We start from the raw sequence: 20,085 nt of genomic DNA, 5'->3' as shown, positions 1-20,085 counted from the left end.
CATGGCTCTTGGGTGAAGTCCCCAGTGACTGGAAAAAGGGAAATATTACTCCCATTTTTAAGAAAGGGAGAAAGGAAGACCCAGGGAACTACAGAGCCTCACCTCTGTGCCTGGGAAGATCATGGAGCAGATCCTCCTGGAAGACGTATCAAGGCACATACAAGATGAAGAGATGATCTGAGACAGCCAGCACGGCTTCACCAAAGGCAGACCTTGCCAAACCAATTGGTGGATATCATCTACCTGGACTTGAGTGAAGCCTTTGATATGGTCCCTTACCACATTCTTCTCTCTAAATTAGAGAGATATGGATTTGAAGGATGGACTGTTATGTGGATAAAGAATCAAATCTTCTTAGATTACTTACTTAAAAGCACTCCAAGCTAAACAAATGGAAGTTTGTAATCAAGTTACTATAAGAATTGGATTGAATTGAATTGGATATGCTGGTAGGCACAAGCTCCAGGATTCCTTGGAGCCCTAAAGGTGCAATACAAATATCCTAGACATTAAAAGATACATCTATAGTATGACTATTGCTAATAATATATCTAAGAAGATTTATCCAAAAACCTTGACATCTTAGGTCAAAATCATTAGGCATGATCATATGCATGAAACATTGCACTCCTTTCTACCTTCACTGACACTTTAGGGTGCTTGTATTCATAAATGTGTATTAAAACAAGGGGGTGTGGTTCATATTTTAAATGAGACGCAAGGCAATGAAGTACCTGTATATTAATGATCTCAGATTGGTGATTTGATTTTAAGATGACTTTGTTGCTTTTTAAGTCTCAGTTATCATTGAATTGTTCCTTAGAAAAAAATACCTAGGGAGGAAAAATGTTGCATGTAGAGTATGCTTGAGTATTTTGCAGGTTTTAAAATCTTTAAAATGCTATTTAATTTTTGAACCTTGTATTTTTGTAAATAAATATTTCATTTGTTGTTGCTACCCTGCATAGACATTGTAGTCATTGACCTATGTCTTTGTACTTGTCATTTGTTTTTTTTTGTTTGTTTGTTTGTTTTTTGTTTGATTGGTTGTTTTTTGTTTAGTTTTGTTTGATTTTTTTTTCCCCCAGTAATGTGTGTCGTAGCCAAGACAGAAAATTCCTTTTGCTACCTCAGTTTCCAGTGGAAAAATTAGAAGTTGGATATAAGTCAGAAAAGGAGTGGCAGAAATTATTATATGGCTGCAGAAACTGATTTGCCAGGAAAGAATTGAAAAAGCTGAATATGTACATCATAATTAAGTGCCAGCTAAGCGCAGACAATATTGGACATATTGCTTCTGTCATAAGAATTCCAGCAGAGCAGAGCTATGTGGAAAGATTTTCAGTCTAATTCAATGTTAAAAGCAAAGAGAAATCCTGTGCTGAAAAAGGTGGGCCTCTGCTATGACCTGCAGAGGAAAAAGAAAGCCATAAATGTCCCCAAAGTCTATAATGAAGAGGTCCAAGCTTTATAGGAGACTTAATTCCTAATGCTTCCTAATGCTCTAGGGCTCGAAACTAGGGTGTCTGCAATAATAAGCACTAACCATCTGGTCAAGTCTGCTACATGATGAGAAAGACACAGCCACTTTCTTGGCACAATTCATCTCTGAATCATGTAGCATCAGAATGGACACTGCTAGGAGAAGGGTGTTAAACTATATAAAGAGCTCGTTAAGTATGGCAGTCCTCATTTCCTAGTGAATACATTATTGAATGTGTCTTACTCTTGGTAGCATATTTGTCTTGTGAGTATGTCAAAATCTTCAGATTAACTCTTGTAATGGGTTCCGATAAATGATGGGTCTGAACTTTCTTTGCTCAGACTGAATTATCAAGTCATGTCTTTTATAGCATTATTTCTCTCCAGAGGCATTATCCAGAAGCATTTGTCAGCAAATCTGTTGTCAAACCCCAATTCAAATGATTGTCATTGTCTCCCATCACATAGACCTGAATGCTTTTCTGGACTGAAATTGTGGGCTGAGGGATGCTGGAGATACAACCACCCTATGACGTCTTTCCAGTCCAGACAGAGCTGCAATTACCTCTCTGTTTATCACTATCAGCAGCATCTGAAGAACAGCTGAGGCACAAGCTGGCATTCTGCATATACAAATCTGCAGTAAAGCCATGGTTAGTGAGATAGAGCATGAAACTTTGATCTGTGCATGCAGGAGAGCCAACATTTCAAATATAGTGTTTTTTGTTGTTGTTGTTGTTGTTGTTTTTGTTTGTTTGTTTGTTTTTTAAATTATTATTATTATTATTGTTGGGTTGTTTTTGCTTAAAGTTTAAATATCAACAATACTAGGATAAGACCAATTAAAGTAGTTACTCTTAGGGGTCACACCTTTGGCAGCCTGTGTGGGAGAGGACTGCAGATGTAATATAGTTATATTGCTCTGGGTTTGTCCTGAAGAAGCCTGTATTAGCTGGAGTTTCTCAATCTGCAAAATCTTCATGAACTGATTGTAAGTCTATAATCTGATAATAAGTCTGTAAGTCTATAATGCATTACTGTATTTCAGCCAAGAGATAGAGAAGTGTAAATCACATCATACAAAAAGACAGGAATGGAGAACTCTTCTTTTGCCTTTCATATGTGGAAGAGACACTCAATGTAAAACTTTTCAACTCTGAGTCAGAAAATAACCAACTCAGAAACAGAGCTGGTGAATAGGTCATTAGCTGTTTGGATGTGACAGGTTTTTCTAGCCAGTCAGAGCTTGTGTGTAGCTAATAGATTAGTCTCAGAAGAGAATGAGAGGTATCCTTGCCCAGCATGGCACCATCAGCCTCCAGCAAGGAGAGAGAGAATAAATGGGGTTAGAACAGAGAAAGCATTTTCTGTTCTTATCATATCAAGCTGCAGGGGGAAGACCTGGTAGTGCCACACAACATGGTCCAGTTTTAAGAAGTATGTTAATCCTCAGTAATAATCAGTCCCACACTGAGATGCATGAGGCAGCTCACATGAGTTACAGATATCATATCAGTGACTGCAGGTATCACATCAGCAATTCTGTTCTAATCAATTCTGTACTTGGAGGCCACACATGTTCCTTGTAATTATACAAGGTCCTGTCTATACCACAAAGCTCAGAACTGTACAGAAATTCATGAGCTAGCTCTGAGTATGCTGGGGAGCAACCAGTCATAGGATAGCTATACTTTTTCCAGTGCCTCAGCTGTGTTTCTCAAAACTACATTATGCATCTTTGTGCTGCAGCGTATATTATCTCAAAAGAAATATGAATCTACCTCACTCTGGAGTGCCAGTCTTACAGATCCTTTATGAAAGGAACCAGACCTGTTTTGATGTCTCTTCTAAACACAGTACAAATCTTACCAGACTCAAAGACTTCACATCTGAATATGAGAGTAAACAATGTTGTCCTGCTTCCCCAGAGCATTTGAATTTCAATGCATATTTTGAAAAATCCTTTTCTTCCTCTCATTTGCACCAGGGGACTGATGTTCATGAAGAATGAGTCCTGACAAGGCTAAGAAATTTGGATTATTATTATTATTATTATTATTATTATTATTATTATTATTATTATTATTATTACTATTACTTTTTCATAAAGAATAGAAGTGGTTTCTGGGCCACAGAAGTGATCTGACAAAAATTCCCATATCCCTCAGAGGAGTTTGGAAAGTTATGTAAAAATATGAGGGACCTTCAGGGATTGCTTTTTCTCGGTTTTGGTGCCAGTCTAATGCTTTTCTTTGGTGTTCCCTGTGGAGCTGCAGAGCTAGCTCAAGAGCTTTGCTGAACAGTTTGGTGAAGTTCTTGAAAAGTGACGAACCAGCACCAATGGTTCCAGAAAACTCTTGTTACCATAAATCCTTTTCTGTGCAGGAGTATCAGCACTTGACTCATACCTAGGAACTCAATATTTTTTTATTATTTTTGTTAATTAACAAAATAATAGTGTAGGTCCACCAGCACTTCTCTGCATGCATTTGTACTGTTTCCAAACTCTTAATTAGTGGCTGTAATGAGACTCAGAAAGTGATTTGGGAAAGGAATGAGGTAAAGATGTGAACATTTGCAAGTCAAAGTTCAATACATGAGTCAGCAATGAATTAACTGATTTTCTCAGACTTGCCAGGGAAAAGAACAAAACAAAACAAAACAACAAAAAACACGTATTCCAAAGAGCGTAACTCAAAAATGTAGAAAGACATTCTATTTTTTTTGAGACAAATATATGACCTTCCTCGCTAAATACACATGTAGTATCCATGCTCCTTCCATAGTGTTGGGAACAGTCAACAAGAATCACAAAATCAAAGAACCATTAAGTTTGGAAAAGCCCTCCAAGATCATCTAGTAAAACAATCCCCCTACTACCAATGTCACCCACTAAACCATGTCCCTAAGCACCACGTCCAACCTTTCCTTGAACACCTCCAGGGACGGTGACTCCACCACCATCCTGGGCAACCCATTCCAATGCCTGACTGCTCTTTCTGAGAAGAAATGTCTCCTCATTTCCAACCTAAACCTTCCCGTGCGCAACTTGCGGCCAAGGAAAAACAAACTTGCAAACACGAAAAAGCAGAAAAGCTTAAGTAAGCTTAGGAAGTTGTCCAGTGCTCTTTGGAATTCACAGAAAAGAGTATGGCTTGAGCATGTCTGTAGTAGAAAATAATCCAAATTTTTAATACCCAAATAAGAATAACAGTGTGGAATTGTGGAAAAAAAAAAGTGGAAGTATGGCAGTATAGTGACTTAGTTTGTATACAATATGGGTTCTGCAGATACAGTTCCTGTAAGTTCTGACAATGTGAATGTCTCACCAGTTATAAAGCAACACACTGCAGAAAAAAACAGTTCTCTAAGGTGGTTAGTTACAAGATGAGTCATTTATTGTTACAGAATAATCTCAGGAAAGTTGATGTACATTTCTATTTAAAGAATTTATTTATTTGTTCCCTGGATCTTTTAAAATTATGTCTAATTATCTCAAATTATAAAATCATCCTGAATCTACATTGTTAACATTTATGAGTCTTCGCAAAGCCAGGTGAAGCTTCAGCACAGTGATTTCACATTGACTATAAAAGTCTTATTAAATACAGATGCAGAAGGGTTAGCCAAAAACAGTATTGTAGATACAAAGAAAAAATTGTATTATAGGAGGATGAGATAATATCCTTGTACAATGATGTAAGAGCTAAAGAAAGATTTCATACTGAACTAGCTTGAATTTTTAATAATATATTTAACTATAAAGCAAGGAAGTTCTTTTTTATAGCTGAGCTCAACATTTACTTTCAAACTTCTTAGCACAAGATCAGCAACTCTATTCTTACACCTCCTTTAATTACAGATTTTGATACTTCAACAGCACCCGATTGAAAAAGCTATCCTACTTCAATCAGGATATTCAAAACAACAAACGGAAAACAAGCAAACAAACAAACAAACAAAAACCACTCAATTCAAAAAGCTTCTTATTCCCTCTTCAGCAAGACTCTAAGACTCTTACATACTCATGAGCTGTCAGCATATGAAATCTATCCATGAGTATTTGTGAATTTGAAACACGTGTTAACCAAACATGTGCTTAATTACCTTAATAAAACCTGAATACATAAGGTTGCAGGCATGTGAACTGCAACTGGAAAGTATTGCTCACATGAGTGCTGATGAAAAGTCATGATCCTTATATCAGAAAATCTTCAATGAATGTATGTATTTATTTATTTATTTTCTCTCTTGGAAGCTGAGGTGTAGGCAAGAATTGGTTTACAACTGGTTTCTGTCATACCATCAAATTTTTGAGTAATACTATGCATTTAACAACTTGAATTTTGCTGGTAGCAAGAACACATGAAACGCAGAAAACTAAACCTTGCATTCAGGTACATTGGTGCCAACTAATGTATTTCTAAAAAATCAACTCATCCCCCTCCACTCCCTCTTCCTCACAATGGAGATCACCTGCAAATCAGTGAATCCAGCTAACTCTTCTTTAGCTGATGGAAAACTTAGGTAATAGACATAGTATAAACTTTAATAAATAAGATGAGGTCTGTCAAAATTCTTACCATATCCTGAATGTTTTTAGAAGGTTCTGAAGTGGGAAATTCATTACATTTAATAGACATGGAGAAATAAAGAGAAATAAAGAGGTGACTCCATCAAGCAAGAAACACATACTCTTTAAGATGGGTGCTAGAGAGATTCATCATACAACCTGTCTTCATCAGGTTTTCTCTCTACATTCCTGCAACAGGTACCCTCCCAGGAAAACTTTTTTTTTTTTTTCTCAAGTGTTTTAGGAGACTTATCCTTAGTAGAAGATGAGCAGAAAAATTTGTGCTTTCCCTAAAATCAGTAACAGATCTCCCATTAGTTTTGGGGAAAACAGGTTTTCATACAACGTTTTCATTCCCTGTGCAAAATCATAACTGCTAACAATTGTCAAGTTCATTGTCTTGCCTACATACTTCTACTGATAGATTTACTTTGATGAAGGAGTTATTAATAGACAGACATGCTAAGGTGAAATTACTCTTTCAGCTTTCATCCAAATGGTAGCACTAACTAAACTTGTTTTACTTTTTTCTCTTCCAGCCGCAACAGAAATGATTATTGACAAATGAACTCTCTGAATTCACCGAGCAATTTTCCTGTAAATGAAATTAGTGATTGGAACAAGGAGCTTGACTGAACCTATGTTCAGCCAATTCATCACATTTCAAAGCAGCGTGTGCTTGGGACTTCTTTACTTTTCTCAGGTCCATCTTTTACTGGATAGGTTTTGCTACCTTCATCTGCTTTGGAGGCAACCATACGCTTCACAGGTGTATCTGGGCTGCAACCACCACCAAAAACATGTTAGCAAGGACTCTTGACTCCTATAAGACATTCAGCTCCAGGGCTGTATGTTTTTGGGCATTTGCCCAAGGTGTTTTTTTGTTGTTGTTGTTGTTTGTTTGTTTGTTTGTTTGTTTGTTTTTCCTTTTTCTAATTGCTGTGTTATTTAAAAAGTATTTGAGAAAAGACTAATATTATAAGTTTTGACCTGAATCTTTAGGGCAGCTGAGTTATTTGATTTAGAACTGCTTGCTTTTGTTGCAGTGAGTGGACGTTTGAGTCTGGCTCTAAGGAAATTATAAAAGAACACAAAGACAGAAAAATAATACTTTCAATTCTGAAAACAGTTACTTCTGTACTTGTTCTTGGTTTTGTTTTGAGAGCAAGTCCTATCGAGTAAATCAGACTCACGAGGCTGTTCAGCCTCCTGCCTGAGCAAGTATTCCTATGCCAGCAGGCTCTTCATTTGTTCTTCAGGAGTGCAGCAGCCGGGGGTACCAGGGTGGCAGACAGAAAAGCAGCTTGGCTTTCAATATCAGGATAGTAACATTTAGCTAATCTGGGATTTGTGGAGAGCCAATTTAGAGGGTGTATGATAATTTATACCAACAAATAGGCAGGCTGCTGCATTTTGTATAGAGAGTCATTTTTCAGGCTGCATGCCTTCATTTCTGGTTTTAAATCTCTCATTACTATCCCTTAAGAAGAAAAAGGAGGAAAAATTGGGAAAAGATTAGAAGCCTGGCAGAAGGGTATATGCTCCTTCTTTTTCTTGTTTAAACCAAGGGTGACGAGATGCTGGAGAGCAGCTCTACAGAGAGGGATCTGAGGATTGTGGTTGATAGCAAGCTAAACATGATCCAGCAGTGTGCCCTGGCAGCCAGGAGGGCCAACCGTACCCTGGGGTGCACCAAGCACAGCATTGCTAGTCAGTCAAGGGAAGGGATTGTCCTGCTCTGCTCTGTGCTGGTGCAGCCTTACCTCGAGTACTGTGTGCAGTTCTGGCCACCACAGTACAAAAAGGACTTGAAACTGTTGGAGAGTGTCCAGAGAAGGGCTACAAAGATGGCGAAGGGCCTAGAGGGGAAGACGTATGAGGAACAACTGAGGTCACTTGGCCTGTTCAGCTTGGAAAAGAGGACGCTGAGGGGAGACCTCATCGCAGCCTACAGCTTGCTCACGAGGGGGAATGGAGGGGTAGGCACTGATCTATTCCCTTTAGTCACCAGTGATAGGACCCACGGGAATGGTGTCAAGCTGTGACAGGGGAGGTTCAGGCTGGATATCAGTTTTTCACCGAGAGGGTGGTCGTGTACTGGAACAGGCTCCCCAGGGATGTAGTCACAGCACCAGGCCTGTTGGAGTTTAAGAAGTATTTGAACTGTGTTCTTAGTTGGATGGTCTGAACTTTTAGGTAGACCTGTGTGGTGCCAGGAGATAGACTCAATGATCTTTGTTGGTCCCTTCCGAATGGGGATATTCTATGATTTTATGCTTCTCTGAAACCAAGTTATTGTTTCTAGATAATCTTTAATCTCTCAGCCTGATTCCTCAGGTATGAAGATTTACAATTCCAGAAGAGTCAAAGAAAGATGTGTGTGCATTACTACTTAAAAACAGATCCAAGGTTTGTAGCACCACTGATAGCAATAAAAAACAAATAAACGAACAACAAAAAAACCTATCCGCATCAGTCTGAGAAGATGAATGTGGAACTCACATATATATGTGAGTTCCTAATGAAGCTCTGTGGAAGCTCTTTCTGCCTTTAGAAGAAAATGTTTCTGTTTTTCCTTAATAGAAATCCATTGCATGTAGCTATGTAATGGAATTTCTCATTTTTTATTTGCATCTGTTAGCCTTTTTATTGCAAATAGAGCTCTAAATCTTACTTTAGAAATGAATATTGCACTATATGTCAGTGCATGTGCTAAGGAAGCCATTAATAATCTTCGTTATGAAAACCTGATCATAAGTGTTTTTAGTCCATTAGCCATTCAGCTTTATTTATGTGCTCTTTCAGGAAGAATTTGAAGCCAGAATTCAAAAGAAGAAGTTTGGAAAAAGAGCAACACATGAGGTCATAAAGTGCCGTCACGTTCAGTATGATAGAAAATTATTTTCTTTCTTCAAGTTTTTCCAAGAACCTTTAAGAAGAGCATTCATCATTTATTTCTTTTTCATCATCAAATTAAAATACTTTTTGCAAACAAAACTTTGATGAACCAGACCAAAGTAATCTGCTAATTAAACAAAACTCCATTGTACGATACTTTTTGCTGTTTAAATGTACTCCAAGTAGCAGGTCTTTACTGAGTCTTTGTCACTTCCCCTTAAGACTTATGTGACATAAATTTAATACAGTATTTTCCTGACTGCCAAGATATATAGTACTCTGATCCCTTCTAGGACAGAAAACTTTTGAAATAAAATACTGAAATATTTGCAATCATCTTCCTATCTTCATGGATTTACTCTGACTAACCTGCATTTGTTTCCATTATTACTGAAAAATTAAGCCTTTTGTCCAAAATATCCTTAGGTCATATTTTGCAAAAGCCACTCTCAGGAGTAAAATAGAGCTAAATCATATTCTAAAAGGAAAAGAACTTTTCCCTGGAATAATAACATGATGATTTGTCACCATGTTTTCCTTGCCTTGCCTTGCCTTGCCTTGCCTTGCCTTGCCTTGCCTTGCCTTCCCTTCCCTTCCCTTCCCTTTCCTTCCCTAAGGTTTGTTTATTTATTTATTTATTACTTTCTTTAAAACACTGGGGAATTGTGTGATTTCAAAACTGCATGTAGTTGCTATTTTATTTGATAAAGTCACCTCATACATCCAAACTTGAAAAAGGAGAAAAACAATAGTTTCGTATGGCTTCTTTAGAATATAGTTACTGTCAGCTCCTTAGATTTCTGGTGTATGCTTTAATATATCCCTGAAGCTATGACTTGATCCTGTTGCATTTAGAAGTTGTGAGATTGGGATCTGAAATGTCAGCATGGGGGCTGTTCCCAATACATCACAGCTGCCATAAGTAGTGGTGGCTCTGGTGGCCACTTCCCAGAGCTGTTGTTTATATTTCACAAAAGCCTTAGGAAAAGCCATCTGAAAAATGAGGCAGCATTAAAAAAAATAATAAAATTCCCAGTTAATCTGTCTTCATCTTTTGTTAACATATTAAGAAGCAAGTTGATTGTGTATAATACAAATTATTATATGATGTGTACGGAGACATTTTTTTTATCCTATGATTTACATAAAAATGCAATGGTTAGCCTGATGTTATCATTTGGCATTCAGTGTTTTTCAATCGACTAATGCTTAAAGGCTGAAGTGTTTTTTGCATGAAGAATAGGTCGCTAACTTCTGAATTAATTTCTGTAGGAGACAATATGGATGCAATGTTTTTAAAGCTTAATTTAGATTCAAATTAATGTGAAGACAAGCTCCTTGAGTCACCTAGTCTTTCTCTGTGGAATCATTTCTAATTGAATGTTAAGATCAAAGTTTAAGTTTATAAGAAAGAAAAACAAGTGCAGATAAATAGTTATTATCTGACATCCTTATGAAAATTCACGACCTGCCGCTTTATCAGAGACCTTTTAAGAATTCTAATTGTGAAGTATGCATAACTATTAAATGGCTAGAACGCTTCAGTCTCTTGATAAGAAGCGAGTTAAATAATTGTCCTGTTTAACTTGTGCTTGTTAACCTTTAAGGTCAACTAGTTTGAACATACGTTTAATGAAATCCTGGAGCCAGAATTTATGATACTGCTGCTGAATGTTAAATTGGACAATTTACATAAGCAGGACATTAACCTTCTGAGCACTAAATAGCATTTTAGCACTTAGCCGCTGGGGACAATAAGGGACATGTTCTATATATTTGTGATTAGCTTGCCTGGAAACTCTCATGATGACCAATTGGCCTACCAAGTTTAGCAGCATAATTAAATGAATGGACTCAGCCTAAGTAAATTATCAGTCCTGTGTACAGTATATCATTATAGTCCTAAGGAAAAAAAAAAAAGATATGAATAATTTAATACTACATTACTAATTTATCAATGCTAAGTGACTGTGAAGAGGCTCTTTGTAATTCGTTGTTTTAAATTTGATATTTGATTTACTGCTGGTGTGATTAAACTTGAACCTACTTCATTTCTTTATCAGAAATTTATGGTAACAGTAGACTTTTTTCTCAGGGTAATGGATGTATTTTTCGTTTTCTTCTGCTTTGATAATAGCAAATACAAAGTATTACACATTGCCAAACTTGTAATTAAGCAATTTGTCATAACAAGGCATGTATGTCATCTTTTGGCTGGTAGATCTTTTAGCAGATAAGGGCAGCAGACCTGGAATTGTCGGCTTTCCGAGCTTGAAGAGCAGAGTAATAGCAGCTTAGGGTATGCTTTTCTGAGCTGAAAGATGGAGCACATATCCTTCCTCTGCCTATCTGACTATTCTCTCGGGTCAAATGAAGGCCATATATTGCAAACAAGTAACATGGGTTCTTTGGAGGAAGATGCTTGTTAGGACAGTCATAATTTATTCTGGGATGGTGCTTGTTGATCCCATGTCAGGTGCTGCACAGGCACAAATAAGGACATGTTCAGACTTGAGCCATTTCCCAAGAAGTGTTCCAAGAAACCACTCAGTTGCTTTTGTTCAGATGCTTGTGCTAGCTGCGAGGTGCCTTCACGTGGATGTTCCCTATGGTCATGGCCACGTGGGTGCTCAAGTCCCCGCCTGTGGGCAGGAGCCACCCTGGCAGGCAGCTGCCTTGCATGCAAGTGCTTTGCTCCTGCTCAGCTCACCACTTCTGCCTGAGAGGTTACACTCAGTCAGCAAAGATAGGAATTGGGACTCCAGAAAGGACCCGGACCAAAACAGAAGAGAGGATGGAGCTGACTTCCACTTCTGATAGTTGGCTGTACTGCCTATAATGGATGAATGTGCAGTCAGTGTCTTACTTTCCCTCCTTTTTATGCTTTTCTGGCAGTGCATGGGATGAATGTGAAAAAAGCTACTTTCCATTAGACATAAGGTCAGATTGGTTCCTTAAATCCTACCTGTTCCAAAATTTTTTGGTGGAAGTGAAAAAGAAGAAAACCTGTGAACTTTGGTCCCGGAAAGAAAACCTCTCCTTACAGAGTTTTGGTTTCCATGACTGGCCAAGTATTCATGGGAAGGAACAATCTTTCAGTATTTCTGCCAGTTTCCCCTGGCATCTAGCAGAAATTATTTCTAAGGATACAGTCCTGCCCTTGATATTTTTGTCTTGAATTTTCAAATACTTCTTAATTCAAAGTATTATAGATCGCGCATACTGAGAAGCTTGTGACTGTATAGGAAATTTTACTGTTTTAAAAATCTTAACCAACCCCACATGCTTTCCACAGGCTAGACAAATTACTTCAGTTGGTATTTTGGATGCTACAGCTCTTTTAGCCTTTTCTGGCTAGCTGATGCATGCTGACCTTTTCAGTCTTACTGATTACACCATAGTTAGAAATTATTAATAATAAAATAGCTGAATAGGAAGGAACTTGGTTAAAGCCATCAGTAGACTTATTAATATCCCTGATCATATCAGACTGAGGATAATTCAGGTGTCATCTGGCAGCTATGGACATCTGGTAGACCTAAAAACAATTAAAAAGGGAAGCATATGTTTTGAGAAGCTAGTTTGTCTGAAAAGGGAGCTCTTTCAATTGCTGATTTTTCTGTGTAGACAAAACTGGGTGACCAGAGTTCAAGGTCTGCTTTTGGAACAGGTGTTTGTGTGGTATCAGGCAAGTCACTGAGTTTTAGTGCTCCAGGTTCTGAGCTCAAGTACCGCTGTATACAAAATGTAGATAAGAGTGTTATCCCTCCTTCAAAGAATTCTGTGAGGATAAATGCACCAGGACTGTGAGCTTCTCTGGCATGGCAGTAATGAAAGCTACATAATAATTCCTCCTTCCAGTAAACAGTAAAACTCAATAGAAAAAATTAGCTTTTGTGACCAAAGAGGTGTCTGAAGTGTAATATATACTCTTGCATCTGAGTTAAGAAAAAAAAAAAAAAAAGAAAAGAAAAGAGAGACAGTCATGCACCAGCCCTTTTTAGCCCAAGAGATTCAAACTGTTAAGAAAGATACATTATCAGAACACCATGCATCTATTTTTCTGCTCGATTTTTTTAGCATCAGTGCATCAGTGGTTTCAATCAGCCATCACTGGGATTACAAGGTGCAAAGGTCTTCAGAAACAATTTTAGATGAGCTCTTCTTTATATGACAATCACCTACACATGGGCCGTCCTTAATATTTTGTCTGGGCTGTTTTGTAGATTTGCTGTTGCATAAAACCAGGAGCATCTATGTGAGCAGGGAGAAGAGGTGAGAGGGGGACAAAGAACAGTGAGCTCAATACCATGGTGATTGTATTAAATGTGTTCTTTGACTCCTTGTGTTTTGCCCCTGTAGCCCTTTTTATTTTCATCAGTCATGTAGTTTAGTCTGAAATGCTGAATAGATGGGTAAGAGCTGTTCACTCCTAGTAAAACTAGGAATTTTAAACCTGTGATCACAGAAAACAGGATTTTGCTGGTCAGATTAATGCCTATTTGAATTACAAGCCAACAAAAGAAGTGGTGAGTACAGGTAGTGCTACCAACACAGATGGAAAAATTCTAGGGTAATGGTAGCTCATAGATAATGAAGTAGACAAGTGAAGCAACAGAAATCCAAGCTGGAAAACACTAATCTTTTAAAGGACTCTGCATATATTGTATCTCTTAACCTCATCATCTTTATTCATGGCAAGAAAAAATTACATTTATTTTGTTACTCTTCCCTTCCCATTGTTCAAATTCAATGTAATCAGATGGCTATGTTTTTTTGAGGTCTGATCTCCATCCAAGTAAATTTAGTCTTTCAGTTTTTCTCCTTTGGTTAAACAACAAAATCTCCTTCATCCACTCAATCTTTATCCACAGTCTTATTTAATGTACCATCATATTTCCACTGCATTGGAAAACCCATGTTCTGCTTCAATTGTCTTTTTTTCTCCCCTTCATCTGGTAATATTTTAATACTTCCGGAGGAGACAGTCCCTCTCAGGGAAGCTAACTCATGGAAAACTGTAACCATTTGTACTGGGTCTGTCTGGGATGCTAACTTCCCCTGCGGCAGCCCTTATAGTGCTGTGCTCTGCACTTGTAGCGAGAACAGCAGTGGTATCACATCAGTGTTGTTTCTGCTGCTGAGCAGTGCTGGCACAGCATCAGGACTCTCTCTAGCCCTCCTATGGGGTGGGCAAAAAAGTGGGAAAAGAAACATCACCAGGGCAGCTGACCTAAACCAACAAAAGGGATATTCCATACCATGTGATGTCACACTCAGCAATAAAAGGTGGAAACAGGAAGAATAGGGGAGGGGTGGGCTCTTGGTGTGAAAACGTCGGTCCTCCTCCCGAACACTGGCTACATGCGTTGAGGCTCTGCTTCAAGGGCGCGGTCAAGCATCGCTCATTTGTGTGAAGTAGAGAGTGATTTCTTTCCTCTGCACTTCCACCTAGCCTTTACTTGTTTTGCTTTGTTTTGTATTCCCTTTCCCCCTCACTTTTCCCTTTTCCTTTTTTATTTTTTTATTTTTTGCCTTTAGTTAAATTGTTTAGTTATAAATCTTTCCTTAATAATTATTATTATTTTTCCCTTTAATTAAATTATCCTTATCTCAACCCGTGAGTTGTTCTTTACTTTACTTCTTCCCCTCCTCATCTAAGGAGGGGGAGTGAGAGAGCAGTTGTGGTGTTTAGCTGCCTAGCACAGTAAAACCACCACACCATTGCACCAGGTGATACTAAGAATAGAATAAATATCTTTCCCTCCATTAAGTGTGCAACCTGATTACAAGAAAGACACAGTTTTCTTTCAGTGGACCACTTCCCACAAGTCATGGTGCAGTCTTTTACTTAAGTCTTAATATATTTGCAAGTACTGAAGTTCTCTAGTTTTAAAAATGCAACAGATATATATTAGTTCAATGCATCAGGCAAGAGACTTTTCATCATGCCTTTAACATTGCCTGTGTTAATTTGCACCTACAGGAAGCTGCACATTTAAAGTTACTGGCATTGCTTTGTCTTCAGTTTGTTATGCATTTTAGTTTCCCTGTTTAATGATACCATCAGTTCCTTAAATATCCCTCAGCTTCTATTTAAAATGCTAATGATACTATATATACAGAAAAAGATATGCATAAAGAGTTTTGTAAGTGCTACTGGAAGCTATGGAGTCTGTCTCTGTATCCTTCTCTCTGCCTACAACACTTTCTGCTCAGTATAAGATTGATATGCTATTGCTAGTTCACACCTGTATGGAATGAGGTTTTAAAAAAGTTAAAAACAAAACAAAACAAAACCCTCCTAAAATGAAACAAACAAACAAAAAAAAACATGTAGCATTCTGGCAGCCTGTTTGAAGTGATATAAAAAATCTTCCAGCTTTGCTGTATCCGTAAGACATCTTCCCACAAAACAACTGTTATCTTTTAAGAAAAAAGAATGACATTTCTCTAGCATGTTTTCCATACAGACATTCTTAAATATAATCCCTTCTGTTGCTTTGGTAAGTCAATCACACTAACAGGTACCAGTTATTCAGTGACTGCCTTGGGCTAAATAGAGCAAGTGACAAAAACACTTTTAGGTTGTCATGTGTTAATGTAAAATGCCCCCAGACCCCAATGCTTATTCATCTTCATCTAGTTGACTAATGCTTTTCCCATGTTGTTACATGTTGGTAAATTAAAGAAGCCTTCCAGACAGTTCTGTCAACAGTTTACTGAAATGTACCTCATTAGTGAGGTTGAGCTGTCACATGAGTGTAATTTAATCCTATTGAATTATCACTCAAAAATGCTTGAATACCAGGCCTTTATATGCTGAGAAAGAAGGATTTCTAGGAATACTGTCACATTTAAAATTGATTAGATCTGAAGCATATAAAAGAAAAACCCCTGAGTTTTTTTCATACTTGCAGGAGGACTTGTGACAGCCTTTTATCTACATCTTGTTTTTTGGGGGGAACTGAAAAAAGCCAAGTGCATTTCTACTGAGCAGTTTTTTTTAGATCCATAACAAAGCTGTGAGGCTGAATGCCATGGTTAAGATAGAACTTTTATTTCACACAAAGGGAAATTAATTTCTTAAGTAAGGAATTCAAAGTACAAGGATAGTTTCAATTAGTACCTTAGTAAATCATATGCATTTGGTGCTCCTTTTAAAGAACACCAGATGTTTTAGGATCTTTGGAATCAGTTCTGTGTTACCTGACCAATACACATATGATGTAATTTATGAAATATAGGGTCTGTTTGTCTACGTGTCTTTGTGGGTGCCTGGGGTCTTTAAGTCCATTCTGTTCCTACTGAGATCATAGAAATGGGCCCCATCAGCCTGAGCATGTTACGCTTGGGAAAGCTCAAAACTGGTGTTTGTTTGAAAAATCTGCTTATTGAAGTAGCACACTTCCTTAAACGTATTTTAAAAATGTTTTTGTTAGAATTGATCTGGGAGGACTCAGAAAGATTTCTGACTAGAATAACAGACAAGGGTAAAATTTGCCCAGTTAGGAGCTTCTTTGACCATAATGGTGGGTAATGGTTCGGAGCCACCAGCTGCATTTCCTACTCCCTAAGTGTACACTGAAACACTAGTTTATCATATTCATAAGAGAAACTGAAAAAGATCATGGATATTTCCCAATGCAGAAAAGGAATGATCTTTAAATCTCATATAAGAGGATACTGTTTTTTTGTTCACATCAGCATTCAGTCCTGAATAAAGTTATGATGTGATGGGTGAAGTGTGGCATTTACAGATATATTTGCTTGTTGTTGGCAAAATGGGAGGGGAAGCATTGTCCCAGCAGTTTACCTCACTGCAGAATGTCCTTCAAGACTTCTGCCATTGGGTAGGAAAGCACAGACCTGTTCCCACTGAAGGTCGCCGGAGAGTCTCTGCAGAGCATGTCCTCAGTGCTTGGGAACAGCCCTACCTAGTTTTCTCTCCTGGTATCTCTGCTGGCTTTACATATTTAATGAAATTTTATGGTTTTAGTCATTGTAAATTATATTCGCTTTCTCAGACCTCTAAGACCTTCCTCCACCTACTCTCCCTTACCTGTCAAGTTTCACTGAGTATGCTTTAAATTCTGGAAAGGAGAATACTGACTTTGCATAACATAAATGAAAGAGCTGGAAAGCATTACATTTTCATACAAATTACATGAAACCCCCAAGATTCTGTCCTTGAGGGGAGAGAGCAACACAGCAAGTATGCATAGAAACAACAGTTTTTCTTTGTGTGTGTGTTTGTTCATGGAATAATATTTTATGTTCCTCCTGAGGAAAGAAGTTCTTGTGCTTTGCAAGTAGCGATTGTTAGACTAAATTGCTTTTTTCCTCAGTCCTGTAAAACTAAAAATCATTGCTGTAATCCTACACATGAAAAGTTACACGTCTGTGGGAAGTTAGTGAAAAAATAACAAAAATTAAAAATTAATGGAGAAACATTTGGAGAGGGGAAGCATTTTCTTCTTTGGACTGTAATTTATTCCTCAGTGAAGCAAGTATTCACTTTCACTGGACATAACAAACTTTTCTTCTGCAACAGAGATTGCTAAAGGCAAAGCATTTTCAATGATGAAAACACAGTGTTACTTCTTGTATACATGTCTGAACACAGCAGCTTAGCTCAATAGACTACAACTGAGAATAAGTAACCTATATGGAAAGGTTTCCTTTTTAGAGTTTCTGTTTTGAAGAAAAAGAGAGATTAAGACTGGTGGATGGGGTTACCAGCAAAAAATTAATTACTTCCTAAGCCATTGGTGCCTTACAAGTGAGCATTTCTTTAATGAGGTTGAACATACGCACAAGTTGCCCAGAGGGTCTGTGGAGTCTCTGTTTCTAGAGATCAAAAGCTGCCTGGATGTGGTCCTGGGCAACCTGCGCTAGGTGTCCCTGCTTGAGCAGAGTAAGGGTTAGACCAGATGAACTCCAGAGGTCCCTGCCAACCTCACCCAGTCTGTGATTTTGTAAACTTCCGTGAAAATATAATTAATGACAGAGGGCTCTTACAGAGCTGCATTTCTGTCATTTCTGAATGCTAAATCAGGAATAAAACAAAAGTATTATACCTTTCTGGCTCAGACAAAGATATACGGTGAAGGAGAGAACTCTCCTTGACTGAGATTATGTGTTCAGAAGTACTTCTTCGTGTTCATAAGCAAATTATATACGTAATTCTGAATTAATATATACATATAGTAGTAAGAAAAGTGATATAAAGTTAAATGGGGATCCTTGTAGATCATGGCTAAGAAGTATACAACTACTTGAATGTTTTCAGTAGGAACTCTTCAGCCAGTCTGTAGAGAAAAAGGAGTTTTAGGGTTGTATGGAGTAGTTCCAAGTTGTCAAGTCTTGATTCCTTTTCCCACTCATAGAAGTTCCTATGGTGACCAAAGCCTGAAGTTCTATTCTGGTTCATGTAAATTGGATGTTCTTTTATTCAGGTTGCTCTGGGAAAATAGTTGTTGTATATATACTACTACGACATTCAGTCCATATTCATGAAAGGAAAAAGATGAATAGTATGATACATTCTTGCTTTTATTTTAATTCCACCAAAAATATTTCATGCTCTAAGTATGTAGGACTCCAAACCAGTGTTCCTCTTCTGCACTTGGAACGTATGATGTTTTTGTCTAGCTGTATGTTGGACATTTTGTCCAGTAGGATCCTATGTGAAAATGTGTCAAAATCTTTACTGAAATACAAAAATAAAAAAAGTCACATCAGCAGGTTTCCCTTGATCGACTAGATGGGTGAGCTTAGCATAAAAGGAAATCTAATTTGTTAAACAGGACATACCCCTCATGAAGCCATTTTGGCTGGGAGCAATGACTACATGTTCCCCCAGGTATGCTTCAGTAACTTCAAGGATAATATTCTCCATAATTTTACCAGGCACTGATGTGAGACTGACAGGCCTGTAGTTGCCAGGGTCTTCTTTCTTGCCTGTCTTGAAAATTGGTACAACATTTGCCAGCTTCCAGTCAACTGGTACCTTTCAGATTCCTAAGACCATTGATAGAGGTCCCACAGTGATGAGAGCCAGCTCTCTGGACCCATGAAACATAGAACAGCCCAGGAATCTTGGGCCACTAAAACTCATTATTTGTTTCAGAGTTAAAGAACACTGAAGAATAGAACTGCATGTCTGTTTCTACATTAGTCTTTTATTGACTTCTCTCCATACCTTTCAGGTCACAAAAGATAATGCGGAACTAATGGAATGACTTTAAACCTTTAACAAAGCAGTATTTACTGTTAATGTAAATACTGCTAATAAATGTATCTTATAAATTTCTTAATCAAATCATGTGCATGTTTGTGATACAAAAATCTTCTTCATCTTCTTGGAATATTTTGAACAGACTAATTAAAAAAAATAATAATAAATCATATACACAATCCCAGCTGAAAGCCTAAAGTTCAATTCCTAAAGTTCTAGTCTAGTCATGCTGTTTTCTGTTTCCAGTCACATGAGCACAAAACTACCTGTATTCAATCACTTCACTCCTTAATGAAAGCCCATTGAAGTCAAAGGAAATATTCCATTTGCTCCAATAAAATTTTCATCAAACTTTTCTATGTGAACATCTCATCTTCCATTTTTTATTTTAAAGTTATAATTATCATAATTGGTAGCACAGTATTATCAGTATCCTTTCTTTTTCCAGTAGTTACTTTCCTTGTTCTCATAAAATTATATACAGAGCTTTTTATATAAAGATCAGACAAGCTCTGGTGCTTGTCTGATCCCTTGGTGAGCAAGTGCAACTCACTATGTAACCAGAAAGCTTTCTTCTTGCCAAATTAGTTCTTTATTGGTGTGATGCACTGAGTCAGTGAGGTATCAGTGAGTGTAGATGCCTGGGAGAAAATGAATGGAATGCTCTGTTTCATTGTTTCAACTGAATGCTCGGTTTCATTGCAACAGGTAACTACTTTGGCTCAGCCATTGACACAACACCCTTAATACAGTACCTTTAGTCCATCTGAACTTAACTATAACTGGTACCTTTGACAGAGTTAGGGGAAACATGAGTATCACTGCAAGCAGTAGGAATTTTCAGTTTGTCTTTCCAGTAGTCAGGATTTTATCTGCTTGGTGGCATTGCCGG

Source organism: Anas platyrhynchos, chromosome 3 (genome assembly GCF_047663525.1).
Source record: "Anas platyrhynchos isolate ZD024472 breed Pekin duck chromosome 3, IASCAAS_PekinDuck_T2T, whole genome shotgun sequence".
Lineage (NCBI taxonomy): Eukaryota > Metazoa > Chordata > Aves > Anseriformes > Anatidae > Anas > Anas platyrhynchos.
Note: the sequence above shows the minus strand (reverse complement) of the source record.